The sequence below is a fragment of the Lissotriton helveticus genome, chromosome 4_1, assembly GCF_964261635.1.
Source record: "Lissotriton helveticus chromosome 4_1, aLisHel1.1, whole genome shotgun sequence".
NCBI lineage: Eukaryota > Metazoa > Chordata > Amphibia > Caudata > Salamandridae > Lissotriton > Lissotriton helveticus.
The window spans coordinates 216,371,801-216,377,800 of record NC_136063.1 but is presented as its reverse complement, the minus strand read 5'-3'; positions in this window follow the sequence as shown (position 1 = coordinate 216,377,800).

Sequence of the window (6,000 nt, the reverse complement as noted above, 5' to 3'; positions counted from 1 at the left end):
CGTGTAACGGCAGTTTTGTATATGTGCACAATTGCTCATTCTACAAACTAAAGAGCAACACATACCCATCTTAGCATATTACATTACATTACATTTCTGTATCTTTTACTATAGTTTCTACTCAACATTAACCAAGCAGCATTTTACTTAACAGACTGAAAACATCAAAAAAAAAACACAAACACATTGAGCTCATTGCAAACATAAACAGAAAGGGCCCCATTAGGATGGCGGGCGGACTTTGCCCGCCCGCCATCCTCACGGTACTAGGGACCGGCCGCCATGAGGGCGGGGGTCCCGTTGGCAGCATTAGGATGCGCCCGCCACAGTGGCGGGCGCATCCTGTATTCCCATCATTGTGGCGGGCGGTGCACTCTGCACCGCCCGCCACAATGCTGAAAATGCTTTGCAGCATTTGCATGACGAAAGCGGCAGGCACCGCGCGGTGCCTGCCGCTTTCATTATGCAAATGCAGGGGGGTACCATAGGTACCCCCCTGTGTGCACCCCCCTACTGTGCTTCACTCTGGGGGCCCGCAGGGAGCCCCCAGAGTGAAGTCCGCCTGCCTTTCCGTGGCGGCATTGCCGCCACGGAAAGGCATTGTCAGATATCTATTCTAATATGGCTGGCGGTGTCTGATAGACACCGCCACCATGTTATCACTTATCCGCCCCGGCCGCCAGGCGACCGGGGCGGAAAACGGGCGGGCGGTGTTTCCCACCGCTGCGGTCCCCTCCGCCATCGTAATATGGCGGGGGGGAACGCAGGGAAGGATGTCGGGCGGATTGCCTCCGCCAGCGTGGCGGTGGCCACCGCCACCCTGGCGGAGGCAAGTTCAAAAGCTTTTATTCGATTTGTACATACAAATCATACAAGCATAAAAATACACAATTTAAAATATTAAATCACCACATGGACACAAATAAGAAAAGGAGTAGGAAATGTGCAAACGGCTAGTGTGCAACAGTTAGAAATGATTCTTTCCTTTTAAAATCAACAAACTGTTACGACAATACAACACATTCATAGGTGTACAGACAGGAAATCGATAAGGTTTACTTGATAGACAACTTCCTGGCAGCTGTACATTTCGGTAGATTAATTCCGGTAAAATGATTCTGGACATTTTTAGACTAGCATAAAAATGATTTAAAAGTAAAAGAAAAGGGAGACCATACAGTACATACTGTGGACATCAACGAGTAAAATTATACCTTAATTACAAAGATTAATATAAAACTTGGGAACATACATATACAGACAGGGATGTAAAAGGTAATAGCAGCATAATACAATTCCTGGCAGCTGTATAACATGGGTACAGACAGGTAAGTATAAAAGATTTTACAGTACGATACTTTTCCTGGCAGCTGTACACTTCAAAATGTTATGTTATGTTATGTTAACAACTTTTATTCAGCGCACAGCTGCCCCAGCGAAGGAGCGTCCTGGCGCCTGATCCAGTACCACAACACAACAAATCACCACTGAAAAGAAACACAATCAGTCGACAGAGGTGAACAGATAGGTTTTAATCGCGCGTCTAAAAAGAGTCAGGCTATTAAGGGCACGGATGTGGACAGGAAGGGAATTCCATAATCCAGCCGCCATAACGCGAAATGAACGGCCGCCCATCCTACTCAGTCTGAATCTAGGCACACTCACTAGATGAAGAGATTCCGACCTGAGAGACCGCCTGGGGACATACGGGGAGACCAGACCCACCAAGGCAGGAGGTGACGAAAATTTCAAGATCTTAAATGTCAGACAGAGTGCCTTGAATTTAATTCTCTGTCTGACCGGCAGCCAGTGAAGGGAGGTTAGAACTGCAGATACAGAGCACCGTCTCGGGAGGCCCACAATGGCCCGCGCAGCGGCATTCTGCACCCTCTGCAGTCTGGTAGCCTCGGCCTGGTTGACACCAAGCAGCAGAGCACTCCCATAGTCCAGCCGAGAGAGAATCGCGGCTTGGACCACCAGTTGCCGAGTAGGGGGGTCGAAGAATTTGAGGACTGGTCTCAGTCCTCGCAGAATACCATAGCAGGTAGCTGCAATCTTCCTAGTATGGCTGGTAAAAGAGAGATTGGAATCCAGCCAGACCCCCAAGTTCTTTACTTCGGCCGCTGGGATGGGAGTCACCCCCAATTCTGTAGGCCACCATTGATCACCCCACAGTTCCGCTTGCTTTCCTAAGATCAGGACTTCGGTTTTCTTAGCGTTTAACTGCAAGCAGTTAGTACGCATCCAATTCGCCACGGCTAAGAGCCCTGCGCGAAACCTGAGGGCAGTCACCTCAGGGTCCCCACTGAGTGTCACCGCCAGCTGCGTGTCGTCGGCATACGATGTCATAGTTAAGCCAGTTTGTCTGACGACAGCAGCCAGCGGTTTCACATACAGGTTAAACAAAGTGGGGCTAAGCGCAGAGCCCTGAGGTACTCCTAGTCCCAAAGAGTGGAAAGAGGACTGACCAGGTGGAATGGCTACTTTAAAAATCCGGTCCGAGAGGAAGGAGCCGAACCATTGAAGAGCTTTCCCCTCAAGACCCACTTCCTCCAGCTTCCGCAGCAGAATGTCATGAGACACCGTATCGAATGCGGCGCTCAGGTCTAACAAAAGGAGCGCCGCTGTCTGCCCCGCATCCAGCACCGAACGCAGATGTTCGCTCATAAAGAGCAGCGCAGTTTCGGTGCTGTGTTGTGCGCGAAAACCATTCTGACTCTCGTCAAGAATGTTATTGCGAGAGAGATGGGCAGACAAGATGGAATTTACGTGTGCCTCAGTGACCTTGGCGGTCCAGGGCAGGAGGGAGATGGGGCGGTAGTTCTCAGGTAACAGAGGGTCAAGACTAGGCTTCTTCAAAATGGGGCTGACCACTGCTTGCTTCCAGGAGGCAGGAACCACACCCTCAACTAGTGAGAGATTGATCAACTCCAATATCGGCTCACGGCATAGAGGCGGGAGAAGAGTAATAAGCTCTGGCTTCAAAGGGTCTAGAGGAGAGCCAGATTTGATTTTGAGGCTCAGAGTATCAAACGCCTCAACCGATAAAGCAGGTAAGGAGGACAGAGGTTCGCAGTCCGGAACTCTTACAGCCCTGGGCTCGTCATCTTGCACAGATGGCATAAACCCTCGGTAGATTACCTGCACCTTCTCCACGAAAAAGGATGCCAAGCTTTCACAGTGGGAGTCCGTGCAGATTGCTAACGAGGTGGCCCGTTTACCCATCAGATCTTTAAGCACCTTGAATATTAATTTGGATGGGTTGGGGCTGTTTGAAAACTCAGAGGCATAGTATGCCGCCCGGGCGTGACAGATAGCTCTGTGATAGATCTTAAGCTGGGTGAAATACAGTGATTTTAATGTGGGCTCGAAGGATTTCCTCCACGCCCTCTCAGCTTGCCGGCAAGTTCTCTTGAGCTCGGCAAGGGTCTCATTATACCATGGGCTGCGAGTTTTAGCATGACATTTCGACCAGCGCATTGGTATAAGAGAATCAAGAGCAGTATGGACCCAGTTACAGAACTGTTCATATCCCTGTTCCACATTCGACAGGTTGCCCAAGGGCTGAGCCTCCAAGATTTTAACGAATTCCTCCATTTTAAGCTTACGCCAGTTTCTTTTCAAGGTCAGTCTGTCTACAGGTTTAAATTGTTGGTCATCCAGGGGACATGACACTTTAACCAACAGATGATCAGTCCAGCCCACCACCATCGGGTCAGATACCCTAGCCCGAACCAAGGTGGTAAAGAACGGGTCAAGGATATGTAGGAAAATGTAGGTGGCCAAAAAGAAACAAATATCCTCATTCTCCAGTGAGGATAATAGTATTAATGCAGTTTTTGTAGTACGGATATTATACTTTATAAAAATCGGTTTAAGGTATTTTATCCTAAGGAAATGAAAAAATGTACAAAAAAGTAAAAAATGGCAACAACTCTGACGAGAAGTACTGTCACACGGGCAGAGTGTCTCTGATCTGGCTTTCGGGTTTGGGAATGCAACCAGATGGTGAACAATACCCAATCTGACACGTGTTAATACATATTGGTGAGAGGGACGAGTCACGTACACAAGGTAAGGTTGAAACCCCGAGGTTAAATTCAAGTCCTTGTAAAATTTCACAGTGGTTAAATTACCAAAAATTTTGTCTCGCTCTGCCTTTTGAAAATTTAGAAACGTTGTCTTAATTTCTTTTTTGGGAATAGAAACAACCTCTTCTGGCTCAAGAAACACATCGATATTAAAAAGAAGAAGATACCAGCGGTGAATGTATCTCAACCACTGTATGCGTGAAGAGTGGTCCAAACCTATACAATCAAGAATAATATCTTGAGTGAATCGAGTCTCTGGCTTAGCCCAAATAGAACGCCACAATAAGAGTGGCCGAACTGCTGCTAAGTCAGAAATAAACTCGACCCCGACCTCTTCATGGATCAGTTGGACAGAGGCAGAAGGGGGGACACATAACAACTTCCTTAAAAACTTGTTTTCATCCTTTTGTAAGGATGTGCCCTCACTATGGCCCCATACACCTGCCCCATACAGAGCAGAAGAGACACAACAAACATTATATATATTCATCATGTCTGGAATGCTTCTTGAGCCAAGTTTGGAAGCAAAACGGAAAATACTGCTGGTGGACCGCAGCATTTTTTATCTAATGGAGTCAAATTCAGAGGTCCAAGTCCCACTGTTGTTGTATGTAATTCCCAAATAGCAAAAGGATTTAACATGTGTCAATTTATCTTTATCCAGAAAAAAGGTATGCTTTGACTGTTTTGCTGCCTGACCGCATGACATAACATACGTCTTAGATTTATTCACTCGAAGCCTCCTAATTTGGATAAACTGCATAAAACTATCAATTAAACGCTGGAGGCCAATCTGTGTACGAGATAAAAGAACAGCGTCATCCGCATAAAGTAATAGCGGGACGGGTTTTCCTCCAATCAAGGGAGCGTCTGCTGGAATGTCAACCAAGGAGCGGTCAACACCATTAATGAAGAGGGAGAATAAAAGAGGGGCCAAAACACATCCCTGGCGTATGCCCCGTGAGACTTTAAAAAAAGGGGTGCATTCGCCTAGGGTGCCATAGCGGACCTTACAGGAGAGTTTTTCATAAAGTCTAGCTAGGAAATGGACGATTTCCCTCGGTGCCCCTGCTTCAAGCAAAACCTCCCAAAGAATAGCATGGTTAACCAAATCAAAAGCGCTGCTCAAATCAGCAAAACATAAAAAGAGGTTGCCATTTTTAGCCACAGTATATTTGTTAATTAAAAGGTCCACATTTACACATTGATCCAATGTGCCCAAGCCTTTCCGGAAACCATATTGGACTCTAGTTAAAATATTTGAATCAGTTGCCCAATTTTCTAGCCTTTTGAGCAAAATCCTACTCATTACCTTTACAGAGGCGTCCAACAGGGAAATTGGCCGATAATTGGAAGCCTCTGATTTGTTACCTTTCTTATGTAAGGGAATAATGACTGATTGACCCCAAGTAGAAGGGAAATTAGTTTCTGCCGCACAATTGAATATCCTCACCAGGATGGGAGCCCACAAATCTGGTTCATCTTTGTATAAATCCAGCGGGACCCCATCAGGGCCAGGGGCCCTGCCTCCTTTGCTGTTAGAGATTCCTTCATGGCTTTCTTCTAATGTTATTCCCAAAGGGAGAGGTAGCCAAGAGGTAGACTCAGGAGACGGTGACTCAAGGGATAACCCTTCTGGATTGAAGATTTTAGAAAAGTGACTGACCCAATCGCTGCATGCAACATATGATGTTAATTCTGGAACATCTTCTTTATTGAGAAAAGGACTATTAATTGTTTCCCAATAAAGTTTGCAGTTTTTGGTCTCGGCTGCTTCTTTCAACTTATCCCACGCCTCAGTCTGTAATACCTTTTTCCTGTTATTAATTGCTGCTTTATATCTAGACCTGAGGTGTTTTATTCCCTCGTTATCTCGTTGTTTAGTACCTAAAGCATTCTTAAGTTCTCG